The 16,127-nt window shown below is 42.0% G+C and overlaps 1 protein-coding gene across 3 annotated transcripts in view; it reads left to right on the plus strand.

Annotated features, from left to right (window-relative positions):
- The window catches only part of LOC144582301 (uncharacterized), a 35,184-nt gene continuing 19,057 nt past the window's right edge, over nucleotides 1-16,127 (plus strand). For 2 of the 3 annotated variants that reach the window (XM_078370574.1, XM_078370576.1), the window contains exon 1: nucleotides 1-224. The gene's annotated coding sequence lies outside the window, so the exon portion shown is untranslated. The other variant, XM_078370573.1, reaches the window with a different exon arrangement.

Below are 16,127 nucleotides of genomic sequence, written 5' to 3' on the forward strand. Positions count from 1 at the left end.
GACTTTGGCGTCCACAGCAGCACGAGCTGAGCGGCGGTTTCCTGCCTCCCTCGGCGGCCTTGGCTCCGAGGGTGCCCGGCTGCCTAGCGTCCCGCTGTGTCCAGGGCGTTCAGACCTCACCTTCCTAAGGTCCTAAAGATCTCCTTATTCTCCAGAGTGGCACTCTCTCTACCAACGAGGACACCTTGAGAGTGTTGGTCCCGGCTAGAGGCGCCTCTGTACCTGTGAGTTTAAAGAAAAGCCATAAAGCCAATTGCCCACACCGTCAGCAAATGGACCCTGCCTATGCGATGCCCTTGGCTTTTATTTCAGGAGTGATCAGAAGCTGGCTGCCGCCCTGGTGGCAGGTGTGAGCTGACTGTCACTTATTGTCTGGGTAGCAGTTTATGACATCTGTGTGGTTTTCACTCTCAACCTTTACACTCACTTGAATAACAAACTGGGAAAGAGATGACTCCCGGGAAGAACCCCCCCCCCGCCCCCGCAATTTTTTGTTTGTTTGTTGTTGTGGTTTTGAGACGGGTCTCTCTTGCTCTGTTGCCCAGGCTGGAGTGCAGTGGCGCCATCTCGGCTCTCTGTAACCTCTGCCTCCTGGATTCAAAGGATTCTCCCATCCCAGCTTCTGAAGTAGCTGGGATTACAGGCATCCGCCATCATGCCTGCATAATTTTTGTATTTTTAGTAGAGATGTTTTTAGTAGAGGTGTGGTTTTGCCATATTGAACTCCCGCCCTCAGATGATCCTCCCATCTAGGCCTCCCGAAGTGCTGGGATTATTCGCATGAGCCACCAAGCCTGGCCAAGAACCCCCTTTCAAAGGAATTGAGAACATGAATGTCATAGGCCGTGTTCTGAGAAAAGGGAACCTTATGAGATTATTTATGACAAATTCGGAGGAATTAGTTTTCTGATGGGTCATTGGAAACGTGGGTGGGAGACAAAGGCTGTTCCAAAGTCTTCCAGGCCAAGGTCATAGAAAAACTTGTGCATGTGTTGAGTACTTGGCCCCATTCAACGTTGCTTTGAATATAGTCCCCTATATACAAGGAATCCTATGGGCATCTTCTGTGATGAGATAGGATGTGGCTCAGGCTTTAATTTTTATGACAAAACTGTAACCTGGATATTTTTCTCCTCTAAGTACCTGGAGCTTATGGGTTCCTTTCTAACCAAGTAAGAGTCCTTATTTTCTGACAAGGGTATAAAACCTGGTCATTTAGAGTGTATCAGGCCAGGTGCAGTGGCTGACACCTGTAATTCCAGCATTTTGGGAGGTCGAGGTGGGAGGATCCCTTGAGCCCAGGAGTTTAAGACCAGCCTGGGAAATATAGTGAGACACCATTGCTACCAAAAAAAGAGAAAATATTAGCCAGACGGGGTGGCAGGAGTCTGTAGTCGCAGCTACTCAAAAGGCTGAGGTGGGAGGATCACTTGAGACTGGGAGGTTGAGGTTACAGTGACCTGTGATCACACCACTGCACTGCAGCCTGGGCAACACAGCAAGATCCTCTCTCAAAAAAAAAAAAAAATAGTGTGAAGAAGAAAAAGAGCATATTTGAAGTCATACAACCTAGAGTCAGACACTCAGTTCTGCCACATATCACTGACAACATTTAACATGTCTGTTCCTTAGTCTTCCTGTTTGTAAGTCGGTGTAAGAATAGTGCCTACCCATATGGTGGTTGTGAAGAATAGTGGAATGGCGTGTGTCAAGCACTCCAGATCTTACCTTGTGCCTGCAGGTGGTACAAGGGAGGCACAGCAGAAGCAGGCTTTGTTTTTGGTTTGCTTCTTGTTAGTGATGGTACATGTTCGGCTCCTGCCAAAATCCATGAAGAACAATGGTCTTTGAAAGTAATGATGGTAACAATCACTAACGTTTACTGGTTATCTACTATGTGCATGGCCTTACTCATTTGGGTCTCACCACAAGCCTAGGCGAAGAAGCCCAGAGTCGGTGCCATCCACCCATTCCCTGGTCTATTCCCTATGCTTGCTCTGATGAGATGAGCACAAAGCGGGCTGTGGAGGAGAAAGTTACTTCCCAGGCCATAAGGTACCCTTATGTCTTCAACCCTTATTGAGGATTGTTGTGAGAAACAGCCATGTGACGAACATCTCTAATGGTGTTCTTTAGCTGTTATTGACTATGGAGCATTTCATTGCCTAGGGGCCTTTAGGAAAACCATATGTCATAAATTCCTTTTGGAGTTAAAGATTGTTTCTCTTGATGGTTTCTTGGGCTTCCTTTTATTAGACAGATGTCTTTGTCTAATGCCTAGAGATTCTGATTCAGTGCGTTTGAGTAGGGTCAGATGACCAGACTTTGAAAATCCCCCGCCCTTTGAGTCTGAGGCACAGCCAGGGCTGGGAACCCTTCCTGTGGTTCTTCATCAGCTCCCCATGTGTTCCCTGATTGGTGTCATGAAGCTAAGATTTGTGCTCCTTTCCCCTAGGTTTTCTGATAGAATTTCTACACCCTTTTCATGTCTTGTCTCTTGTTCTTTTATTTACTTTCATTTAATATTTTTAGAGTTCACATATTGTTTATTGCAAAATGCCTTGTCTGCTTTCAGCATAAAAACAAAATGAATAAAAGAATGGGTATCATTGTCCATTTAAAGTTTTCCAACAGGATTTTCCTTAAAACACCTCCTTATTCTTTCTTTCTGTCACTCTTCCACCTGCTTTGCTGTTTTTAGTTAATTGCTTGACAAAGTAAACATTTATTTACTTTTAAAAGACACTAATGTATTCTAAAGGGAGACTGGCTCTCTCAAATGTCTAGAGGCACCATATTTGTGAAGAGAGACTGTTGCAGGTGAAGGAGTTCAACCTTGGGATAATGAGATGGTTGTCTGGAGAGGACCATAATGAGTTCAAAGGAAGGTGCTGGAATAAATACAGACATGGAGGTTGTTAATGCAAGGTAGAGATTGTCTCATCTCATGGCCCTCCCACCCCATTCCGCTGAGGTCAGTTAGTTACGTCCCTTGCTCGCGGTATGTCAACGTGCAGCAATTACTTTGATAACAATGACAGGACTTTAGTGTGATGAACTTGAACTTGGCCTACATCCCTGAATGCTGCATTTACAACCAGCTTTTCTTGCTTGTCAGCAGAATCATTGACTAAAAAGAGGCAATTCCAAACGTTACTGTAAGATTACAACATAACAGGTCTGGACAAATGCACTGTTGAATTCGCGAAGATGACTGACTGGGGTCTGGAGGAAGTGACATTGGCTTCAATGGGGCACTGTAGAGTTACACAGTAGTGCACATGTGACCAGCTGCAGGTGTTTGTTTGATCCTATCTTCTACATAAGAAAAAGAACTTTAAAAAAATCGTTTAGTGTGAAAAATACTCCCGTACCATCAGATTACTAAAATTATCAGACTGATGGAATGGCTTTTAAATTAAATTTTGAGTAATGTTGACAAACCTCTATATTGCTTGATCTGCTGCTAATAGGCATAAGTGACTTACAGCTAAGTTAACCAGCCCTTTTCATTCCAGAGGTTGATCTTAATTCAACCATTTATTAATAATTTGAGTGCCCCTCTCTCTGTTTTCTGAAGGAATCAGTTGTTTATAGTTTTCAAGTGCCTGCTCAGGGTAAACTTTCACACTAGATGCTGTCACTGTCTTTTGAAAATTTAGCACTGAACTGAGATAATACACCACCTAGGAAAAAATTATTAGCAATACAAAGCAGTGTAAGTTAGCAGTGCTAACAGATGGTAGAAACCCAAGTTGCCAGGAATTGAGAAACAGGCATTACCACATGGGCTGGGGAAAGGAGGGGGTGATTCCTTAGAGATGGAACCTGGTCTGTGGAAAGCCATATCCTTGTATACTATAGGAACCCTCTTCTCCAGCCACCATGGCTGTGCATCTGTGGAATTTTCCTTTACCTCTTACCATCACACCTTTGCCAGTGTCATTTCTTCCACCTAGAATGTCTAACCTTTTTGTTCTCTTAACACAGTTCTCCCCAAGTTTTCAAACACAGGTTATGGAGGTCCTTGTCTTTCTTGTTAGGAGATAATGCAGCTGGTGACCTTAAATTGAGGCAAATGTTTACTTACTATTCTGAAAACCCTAGGGCCCTTAAGAAGTATGCTAAATCAAATCTGCCTGGTGCTCTATACATAGAGCGACAAAGCCTGGATGACCACTCATCTGTTTACAGCATGATATACTGGATATTTTAAGCCCACTGTTGAGATCTACTGCTAAAAAAATTCCTTTTGAAATATTATACACATTGACAATGCACAAGGCCACACAAGAACTCTGATGGAGAGGTACAAGGAGAATGTTTTCATGCCTGCTAACACAACATCCATTCTGCTGCCCATAGATCAAGGAGTATTTTTAACTTTCAATTCTTATTATTTAAGAAATACCCTTTGTAAGGCTACAGGTACCATGGATGTGGCACTGATTCCACTGATGGATATGGGCGAAATAAACTGAAAACCTTCTGTGAGGGATTCACCATCCTAGAAGCCAATAAGAACATTTGTGATTCATGAGAGAAGGTAAAAATCTCAACATTAACAGGAGTTTGAAAGAAGTTGATTTCAGCCATCGTGGATGACTTTGAAGGGTTTAAGACTTCAGTGGAGGAAGTAACTGCAGATGTAATGGAAGCAGCAAGAAAACAAAAATTAGAAGTAGAGTCTAAGATGTGACTGAATTGCTGTAATCTCATGATAAACGCTGAGCAGCTGAGGAGTTGCTTCTATGGATGATCAGAAAAACCGGTTTCTTGAGATGGAATCTATGCCTGGTGAAGATTCCTTGAACATTGTTTGAATAACAATACAGGATTTAGAATATTACATCAACTTAGTTGACAAAACAGTAGCAGAGTTTGAGAGAATTGACTCCAGTTTTGAAAGGAGTCCTGCTGTGGATGAAATGCTATCAAATAGCATCTCATTCTACAAAGAAATCTTTCATGATAGGAAGAGTCAACTGATGAGGCAAACTTCATTATTATCTTATTTTGAGAAATTGCCACAGCTTCCCAACCTTCAGCAACCACAACCCTGATCACTCAGTTGCTATCAACATTGAAGCAAGACCTCTGCTGACAAAAAAATCACAACTGGCTAGAGGCCCAGATCATTAGCATTTGTAGCAATAAAGTATTTTTAAATTAAGGTACATACAGTGCTTTGTTAGACAGAATGCTATCGCAAACAATAGAAAACGGTATAGTGTAAACATAACTTTTTTATGCACTGGAAAACGAAAAATCTTCTGTGATTCACTTTATTGTGATATTTGCTTAATTGCAGTGGTCTGGAACTGAACCAACTGTTCAGTTGGTTATACCTCAGAGTAATATCTCTTGTCTGAGGTTGGGGCTAAAGACAAGATAATCAGTGTTAAATTAAGCTGAGTCTAAAGTGGCTTCCTTACATATTTTAAGTTCAGCCTAAAAGTTTTTTCATATATAGTGACCTCTATAAACAGACTGTAACCTACTTGTGTGTCAATAACCAAGTTTTGGCCAATCAGAGGTGACCAATGGTTCAAATTATGCTCAAAGAAGGCGAACGTGCAGCTTCAACTCATCAGCTGTTTCTGTACCTACTACTTCTATTTTCTGTATGTCACTTTGCTTCTTCTATCCATAAATCTTCTTGGACTGAGCCTCGGGCCTGGAGTCCCTCTGAGCCTACTTTGGTTCGGAAGGCTGCCCGATTTGTGAATTGTTCTTTGCTCAATTAAACTCTGTTAAATTTAATTTGTCTAAGATTTTTCTTTTAACAGTTGCCAGTGGCAGAAAATCAAAAGATCTCTTTAGACTCTAGATCCGAGAAATGCCATCTGGGGATAGTTTTGGTTGGCACCACTTGGGGAGTGCTACTAGCATCTACTGATAGAGACCGTAGATGCTGCTAAACATCTCACAACTCCCAGGATGGGACTTCACAACAAGGAATTGTCTGGCCAAAATGTGAATCGTGTTGAGGCTGAGAAACCTTGCACTAGAGGAACTTAGAAGTTACTCATTGACGCCCAGTTAAGGGAAAGTTACTTGGAAAAATTCATCTCAGAGGAAATGAAAACAAAATAGTAAATCTGTTTAACTTACAACATTTCTATCAGAAAATAAGGTTGAAGGAAGAGTTCAGCTTATTTGTTAAAATGTCCCATTGCCAACCCTGGCTGTTTATTCAGTGGGAAGCTGACATTTCTGACTTTGATGAGGCATAACAATGCCAAACAAATGACTTCAGGAAAAGCATGCTCCTGAATCACTGATGCGCAGTATCGTCATCCCTTTAATTTGCTTAGTTTTTCCTTGGTCAGGAGCGCCTCACTTCCCAGGTGTGAGAAGGTTAGGCAATTCTTCCTAGTTCCCATTTCTTTCTGGAGGAAATGTGGCATGCGCAGGCAGGGTTGGGTAGGGGAAGGAGCTCATGATGGAATCCTTAGGGGATGGTGGAACCTTCTGCTGGGATCTTCCCTTCAGAGGGTGTGATCTTGGCTGAGTGGAGGCTATTGGTGAAACTTAACTGTTGTTTTGTGCATTTATAACACATTTATTTTGGGAGATCAGGGTTCAGGATGTTATTTTAACATTATTTTGATGATTAATGTGTAGAATTTACATACTTTTTTTTCCAAGGTGGATTCTTGCTCTGTTACCAGGCTGGAGTGCAGTGACATGATCTCAGCTCACTGTAGCCTCCACCTCCTAGGTTCAAACCATTCTCTTGCCTCAGCCTCCTGAGTAGCTGGGATTACAGGTGCCCGCCACTACACTGAGCTAATTCTTGTGTTTTTAGTAGAGATGGGGTTTCATCATGTTGGCCAGGCTGGTCTCAAACTCCTGACCTCGTGATCAGCCCACCTTGGCCTCCCAAAGTGCTGGGATTACATGCGTGAGCCACAACATGCCTGGCCTTACATGTTTTAATAGTACAAATGATGCATCTCATGTGTTTTATTGGTGAGCCTAATTTTTTACCCATGAAAAATTATTAATTAATTCACCATCAAAGATTTATTGCATGTCAGTTTTATACAGGCAAGCCGCTAGGCACAGCGTCATGGGGACTCAGAGTCTAGTGGGAAAGACAGCCGAGTAAAAAGATAATAGCAATACTGTGTGCTAAGTGCTGTAATGTGACAATTACAGGGCTCTCTGGGAGCATGGTTAAAAGAGGTGCCTTCAGCTGAGACCTGAGACTTGCAGGTTAGTAGGATTTAGCTCTGCAGAGTATAGGGAGCAGCAGGGGCCAGGATGGGAGATGTTATTCCCTGAACAGTGGTAAACATGTTCAAAAGTTCACAGGTTAGGAAAAGAACATGGAGAGTTCAGTGGATTTTTTTTTCTTTTTTTTTTTTTGAGACAGAGTCTTGCTCTATCTCCCAGCCTGGAGTGCAGTGACATGATCTTGGCTCACTGTAACAGCCTCTGCCTCCTGAGTTGAAGCGATTCTTATGCCTCAGTTTCCCAAGTAGCTGGGATTATAGACATGCACCACCATGCTGCTTAATTTTTGTACTTTTAGTAGAGAAGGAGTTTCACCGTGTTGGTTGGGCTGGTCTAGAACTGCTGGTTTCATGTGATCTGCCCACCTCAGCCTCCCAAAGTGCTGAGATTACAGGCATGAGCCACTGCACCTGGCTGAGTTCAGTGGACTTTAAGAGTTGTTTCTAAGATAAAGAATTAGGATTCAGGTGCATATGCAGTGGAAACTTTATTCATTGGACTGATCAACACAGGATCACATGTGGAATAAGGAGACAACAGGACCCAAGAGGGACACAAACAAGATGGGCAAGAGAAGGGGAGCCAAAATGGACAAAAATTGGCAAAAGAAACTGAAAAGACAGGTGATCAAAATAATTGCAACTCCAATATGCAAAGAACTTTGACAAATCAGTAAGGAAAGAGTGAGCAACCTAGTGGACAAATGGACAGAGGAAATTAAAAAGCATTTCATAAACAAAAGAAAAGATTCTCTACCTTGTTGGTCATCTGGGAAAGGCTAATTAAAGCCACAAAAGAGATATTGTTTTGCACCCATGAGATTAGCAAATTAAGAATTCTGACCATCCCAAGTATTAGTAAGAATGTGGAGTAACTCTGATATGCTGCCGGTGGGAGTGTAAATTAGTGCAACCACTTTGTAAAAGAATAGGCATTAATAGTAAATACAGAGACACATATATGCTGCATGTTCATAGGTGCCAGGTGGCTTGTAGTATCATGTATAATTTAAGAAACTGGAAATAACCCAAATATCCATTGTTAATAGAATAAATAGTATACTTTTGTCTATTCATAAATGGGATTCTATAGAGTAGCGAAAACTAACAAACTACAATTATATGCATGCTATGGGTTGAATTGTGTCTCCTCAGCATTCCTCTGTGGAAGTCCTAGCCCCCAGGACCTCAGGACTGTATCTGGAGATGGGTTCCTTAAAGAGGTGATTGAGTTAAAGTGAGATCATTAGGGTGGCGCCTAATCCAACTTCACTGGTGTCCTTATAAAAAGTGGAGATGAGGACACAGACTCACACAGAAGGAGGACCATGTGGGGACACAGGGAGAAGATGCCATCTGCAAGCTGAGGCAGAGACCCCAGGAGAAACTGACCCTGCCCACACCTGGAGCTCGAACTTCAGCCTCTGGAACTGTGAGAAAATTTCTATTTAAGTCCCGGTCTGTGGTACTTTGTTATGGCAGCTGGAGCAAACTAATACAATGTGCCAACATGAATGGATTTCAAAATTATAACATCTTGGGAAACTTCAAGTCACATAACACTCACAGTGTGATTCCATTTAGGGAATTAAAAAAAAAAGACACATACTTTAGGGACACACACACACATGCACACACACCCACACACATGCACGCACACACACACTTAAAGTTTTACTTTCTTACACTCCTTTCAAAAGAAGGAGCTTAATTCCCCTTTTCTTGAGTGTGGGAAGGGGAATTCATGACTCACTTCCAATGAACAGAACAGAGCCCGTGGTAGTGTGTCACTTCTGAGATGAGTCATGAAAGGCAGAGTGGTGATCTCCTTGCTCTCTCTCAGATCACTTGCTCTAGAGGAACCAGGTGCCATATTCGGAGAGCACTCAAATTGGACACACCTTCTGCCCTGCAGTCTTGCTAGAGGCCCACAAAGTTTTGGAGCTGATCAGATTCAAGTGGCTGCTGGTAACCAATAGAATGCAGTTGAATCCACAGAACTTCACTGCTGCCATCTGAAGCGAGGTCAAAAAAAGTCTAGCAGTTTCTGCCTTGGCGTCTTGAAACTCTTGTTCCCAAGACACTGCCTCTTAGAACCCCACAGCCACCATGTGAAAAGCCCAACTCACAGGCAAGACCACCTGTAACCCCACTGGCCAACCCAGCTTCAAGAAGCTTCTGGATGGTTCCAGCCTTTAGTTGTCAAGCCACCTCCATCTGAGTTTTTCTAGCTGAGGCCTCAGACACCATGAAGCAGAAACGAGCTCTGTCCGTTGCCCTGTCCAAATGCCTGACCCACAGAAGCAGTGGGCATGGTGAAAATGGCGGCTGGTCCATGCCACTGTGTTGGGATGGCTTGCCAGGCAGCTGTAGAAAACTGGATCAGTAATCATCTCATCCTCACTTGGTGTCCTTCTTGTCCCTGTCCACCTTTTCCATTCTCCTGCCCAAATTTTTAAGGATCACCTCCTAATAAGTCCCTTTTGTACTAACTTGTTTCTGCTTCGGGGGAACTTTAGCTGAGAGGTCCCTTAATGCCATCTGGCCTGTAAGTTGGGGTGGGGAAAGAAGCAATCAGGACTTTGAAGGAAAAGCATAGATATACCCATGGCTGAGGAAGTCTGACCCAGAAAACAAACACCTGGGTGTGTCCCTGGCTCTGCCGAAGCAGCCTCGGGACATGGGAGTACTGGGGTAAATATAGTCAGGAAGGCTTGGCAGGTGGGAGTAGCTGGTAGGTGGGCCGTGTGGCCTGCCCTTCAAAATACCGGGGAAATTGGTTAAGGGGAAGAGCTGACTTAATTTTTTTTAGGAAAGATGAACAAACAGAGGACGAGGAAGAAAGAGAAGGCAAGGCAAGGAGATGGGCCAAAGCTCTTGAGGTTGCTTTCTGGCCAGCGTTTCATCTGGGAGAACTGCTGATTCACTGAGTTTTTCACCCTCCACGGCTCCTCATTCGGGGAGCTGCTGCCTCAGGAGGCAGGCCTGCTGGAACTGAACCAGGCCTCTCTACCAGCGTTGCAGAGACACTGCGTGGCGAAGGGGAGGCTCAGGAAAGAAAAGAGATGGGAGAGCTTGCTTATAAAAGATCCATTGGGATTTAAGGGTAACAGAGGCATATGCTTAAAAAATTCATACAAATTTATATTCTCTACAAAAGAACATATAGTAAAAAATAAATGTGCTTCCCCAACTCAACTCCCAGACCGCCATTTGCCCACTGCAGAAGCAACAGCTGTTCCAGTTTCTTATGCATCTTCCAGAGATACTCTGTGCATATAGAAGCTTATGTGGATATACAGTCATGACCTCCTGATACATTTTCCACACATTTGACAGCATACCATAACCTGTGATGAGCTGGAGCTGGCTGTATCAGCTTATAGGAGCCAACTGCAAAATTTTCAGGAATGTTGTGAGCTGGTTGTTAACATAGCGACTGTTAAACATTAAATTATGTGACATAATTAATTAGATTAAAAGCAAATAGTCAAAACTCATGGCTTCCTAATTATTTTTCTACATCTCAACATTATCTATGCATTGTTGAGGTTATTCACGTCGATTCCACTGGTAAGAATGGAAATCCCATACAATGATGTGCTATTTGTGTTTCTTCCCAATTCTGCATTTAGTGAGGACTTGTCGGTGGCTTCAAATTGGTCATGGTGGGTTTATGGGTTGTTCATTGTCCATTCCAGAGGTCTGCATGATTTTTCTGTAAAAGGCCAGATAGTAAATATTTTAGGTTTTGTGGGCCGCATGGTCTCTGTTGCAGCCACTCAACCCTGTTGTTGTAGTGCACAGGCAGTCATAGATAACTCATGAACATGGTTGTGTCCCAGGCTTTCCTTGCAAAGCCAGATATCAGGCTAGGTTTGGCTCAATGGCCATGGTTTGCTGACTCTTCGTCTAGACTTAAGAAAGTGATGGAGAAAATAATAAGAAGAATTAACTTAAGTATTGTGTCTGAGTCCGTTACACTGTGATGAGCACAAAAACTTGAGGAAAATTTCTTCCAGTATTCAAAAACTATCATCTGATTCAGCAAAGAAGTTACTTATGTCATTGACAGACAAGTGAAGTTCTAACATACATATATGTTGTCTCACTTCTATTTTAATTATGAATAAAAGTGAAATACCAACCAACATTTATATTTGAACCACACACATTTGTCAATGATATGAGCAACTTCTCTGCTGATCAAATTGTAATCAAGCGTATTCAGAGAATTATTTTGGGACACAGTCATGGCTAATAAAGTTATTAAAAACCTGACATTGGAAGTTTTAAGAAATAGCAAGTCACATCGACATTATAGAATGGAATTTACAATAAAGGGTATTGTATATTTTATTTGCAAATTGTGTACTATACATCCTTTTTATTAGTAAACTTTGTAATGAGCTTATGTACATATCTGTATTTACAGTATTTTTACATTATTAAACATTTACCAGCACGGCATTGTACATAACTGTTCAGAACTTCGCTTTTGTTCACTTCATATATTTTGAAGAATCTTTTGTACATGTACAAATGTGCCTCATTCTTTGCAGCAACTGTATATTTTTAAACCACTTCTAGCATTTTAGGTATCCTCCCTATTTGTTTAAATAGTATCTTACTGATAGATATCTAGGCTGCGTGTCAGCCTTTCTCCATTAGCAGCAATGGTACAGCAAACATTCTTTTATAAATCCCACTACACACATTTACAAAGATATCTGTAGCATAAAATCTTAGAAGCAAAATTGTTGGGCTAAAGAGCACAGGTATTTGCAAGTGTGGTAGATATTGACAAATTGCTTTTCAAAGACATTGGACCAATCTATACTCATACCAAGGATGCAAGAGAGTGCCCATTTCTGTGTACCTTTGCCAACATGGTATATTACATTTTTTTTTTTAAAGACAGAGTCGCAATGTGTTGTCCAGGTTGGAGTGCAGTGGCATGATTCTAACTTGCTGCAGCCTCAACTCCTGGGCTCAAGTGATCCTCCCACCTCAACCTTCTGGATTGCTAGGAGTATAGGCATGCGGCAACATGATCAACTAATTTTTTTTTTTTTTACTTTTTTTTTTAATTTTAGAGACGGGGTTTCACCATATTGGTCAGACTGGTCTCGAACTCTTGACCTCAGGTGATCCATCCGCCTCAGCCTCCCAAAGTGCTGGGATTACAGGCGTTAGCCACCGCACCCGGCTGATCAACTAATTTTTTAAAGTTTTTGTAGACATGGGGTCTCAACATGTTGCCCAGGCTGGTCTTGAACTCCTGGCTTCTAGCTATCTGTCACCTCACCCAAAGTACTGGGATTACAGTCATGATCCAGTGTGCCTGGTGTTATTATACTTTTTGATTTTGGAAAGTCAATGGATGAAGATGGTATCTTATTGAAGTTTAACTTGCATTTTATTTTATTTTCTTTTATTATTTTTTGTGTGAGATGGAGTTTCTCTCTGTCACCCAAGCTGGAGTGCAATGGCGTGATCTTGGCTCACTGCAATCTCCACCTCCTGGGTTCAAGCAATTCTCCCATATCAGTCTACTGAGCAGCCGGGACTACAGGCGTACGCCACCACACCTGGCTAAGTTTTGTATTTTTAGTAGCGATGGAGTTTCACCATATTGGTCAGGCTAGTCTCAAACTCCTGATCTCAGGCAATCCACCCACTTCGGCCTCCCAAAGTGCTAGGATTACAGGTGTGAGCTACTGTGCTGAGGCCCATATTTATTTTTTATTTTTATTTTTTTCCCTATCCACTAGACAACCAGGGGGCACTTACATTTCATTTGTTTTGAGGGAGAGTGAATACTTTTTCTATGTTTAATATCATTTGTGTTATTAGCCTTGTGAACTATTTATATTTCATTTTTTATTGTGCTTTCCTATTAATATGAAAGATTTCTGTCCCCCAACAGAATATGAGCTCCATGAGGCAGGGAATTCTAATTGTTCTGAAGTCTCAAATGCTTGGAATGGTGCCTGGCACATAACAGTTGCTCATTAAGTATTTGCTAATTAATTAATTATTAAGGGATTTAGCCCCACTGTCTGTGGGATATGTTGCCGTATTACCTCCCAGTTTGGTACTCATCTTTTACTCTGTGGCATTTTTTGTCCTTGTAGGAATTTTTAGTTTTTAGATAGGCAAATTAAAATTTTTTTTCTCTGGCTTTTATATCTTTGTGTTTTATTTGGAAAGGTATTCTTTTCTTTATTTTTTTCATTTTGAGATGGAGTCTTACTCTGTCTCCCAGACTGGAGTGTAATGGTGTGATCTCAGCTTACTGCAACCTCTGCCTCCTGGGTTCAAGCAATTCTCCTGCCTCAGTCTCCCAAGTAGCTGGGACTACAGGCACCTATCACCATGTCTGGCTAATTTTTGTATTTTTAGTAGAGACAGGGTTTCGCCATGTCGGCCAGGCTGTTCTCGAACTCTTGACTCTCTGCCTTGGCCTCCCCAAGTGCTGGGATTATAGGCACAAGCCACTGTGCAAAAGGTATTGATTTCTAAGAAAAAATTTTTTTTTCTCCTATGTGATCGCCTAGGAATTCATAGTTTGATTATTTTTATATTTGAATCTTTGAAACATCTGGAAATTCTCTTAGAGAAGTGATAAAGTGGCATCGGATATTATTTTTCCATTTGGCTGCCCAGTTGTTCTGACATACTCATTGAAATATCTCATTCCCCCAGTGATTTACATTCCACTTGATCATACACTGAATTCTCATATGTGGGTGGTCTATTTCTAGTCTCTCTATTGCTCTGTCTGTGTATTCATATGCTAGCACCAAGCTGCTTTCATTATTAATGCCTGCTCTCTTAGATGTTGTTTATAGCATCTGAGTGAGCAAACTCATGTATCAGTGTGATTAACCCATCTTTGGCCTTAGGGCTACATGTATAGTTTTTTTTTTTTTTTTTTTTGCGATGGAGTTTCGCTCTTGTTACCCAGGCTGGAGTGCAATGGCGCGATCTCGGCTCACTGCAACCTCCGCCTCCTGGGTTCAGGCAATTCTCCTGCCTCAGCCTCCTGAGTAGCTGGGATTACAGGCACGCGCCACCATGCCCAGATAATTTTTTGTATTTTTAGTAGAGACGGGGTTTCACCATGTTGACCAGGATGGTCTCGATCTCTCGACTTTGTGATCCACCCGCCTCGGCCTCCCAAAGTGCTGGGATTACAGGCTTGAGCCACCGCGCCCGGCCTACATGTATAGTTTTAAAAAAATGTCTGAAGTACTTTCACAGACTTTCATTTCATTGAGTTTTATGGTACCTCTGAGGAGCAGGTGGTAGAAGTTGCCTCCTTTTGCACATGAGGAAGTTGAAGCTCAGAGAGCTTGGGGGACTTTTGCCCATGATCGTTCACCTAATAGTTTATAGAATGGATACTGAACAAGCTCTTATTCTTTCTTGTAATAAAACGTTGATTCATGGCAAAATGCTTTAATAAACAACTAAGATAAAAATTGCTTCAAATCCTGTAACCTAATCAGATGACTGGTTTATTTCCACAAGTAGTCCTTGTTTATGCATTGACTCCCAGGCTGTCTTCCTTAGCTCTTATCAAGAAGTTCAAGTGAGTTAGTGTCAGAGAGCTTTGAAAAATAGCCTGGGCACGATGGTTCATGCTTGTAATCCCAGTACTTTGGGAGACTGAGGTGGGTGGATCACTTAAGATCAGGAGTTTGAGACCAGCCAGGCCAACATGACAAAACCCCATCTCTACTAAAAATACAGAAATTAGCCAGACGTGATGTTTCACGCCTGTAATCCCAGATATCCCAGCTACCTGGTAGGTAGGGGCACGTGAATTGCTTGAACCCAGGAGGTGCAGGTTGCAGTGAGCCAAGATGGCACCACTGCACTCCCACCTAGGTGATAGAGAGAAAACCTCCCTCAAAAAAAAGGAGAATGACTTGTATGTTGAGATATTCTTAGCACAGTTCTTAGCATATAGTATTAGCTCCATAAGTGATAGCTATTATTTATATTTGTATTTGGATTCTTATTTCTTTGATGAAGAGCATGAGCTGTGAAGTAGGACAGGCTTGAGTTCCAGTCTCTACTCTTTCATTTATTAGATGGGTGACATTGGACAAGGTGCTTTACTTTTCTGAGCCTTGGTTCCCTCACATGTAAAGTAGTCCTTGTCGTAAAAACCTCAGGGGTTTCGTGATATTTAAATATCTCATTGAAATATTATGAATGAAGCCTGTCTCAGCATAGTGTCTGGCACATGATAAACTCTTAATAAATATTAGTGATTTCTCATTGATCATTTTCTTCTGAAAACCCTAAATTATTTCCTCATAAATGGGGACGGTCCCATGGTTTTCTTTTTTTCAACAAAGCCCGGTGTGGTTAGTTCTTCAGCTATACTGCAGTCACTGATATACTCTCATATACCTAATGACTCTCTGCTGCCTTATCTGAAAAAGCAGAAATAAAAATCGACACAGGCCGCTTACTTTAATTTAGCTTCCATTTATTCTTGCAAAGTCCCACTGGATTTGTTGGCATTATTTGCTAAGAAAGGGTTTGCGAAATAAATTAATAGTGTAAACAAGACTCGGGCAGAGTGCCGAAAATAATTAAGGGAACTATTTCTAAGCATGCCTAAATACGGTAGCAGCACCATCTACATACAGGCGATGTATCTGAGATCTCTGCACCAGTCATCTCCATTCCTGAACCAGTGATTACAGCTAATTCTGTACCACTCTCTGCACTCAGTGTGAGTTTGAGGGCAGGTCCAGCCCTGTCCATCTCTGTTCCCTCTGTGCCCAGAATGGCAAATCTGCTCATGGCAGGTACTCAAAACATGTGGCAATAACAAATATGTCCCAAGGTCTCTTGCTTAGACAC

This window comes from Callithrix jacchus, chromosome 4 (assembly GCF_049354715.1).
Source record: "Callithrix jacchus isolate 240 chromosome 4, calJac240_pri, whole genome shotgun sequence".
NCBI classification, from domain to species: domain Eukaryota; kingdom Metazoa; phylum Chordata; class Mammalia; order Primates; family Cebidae; genus Callithrix; species Callithrix jacchus.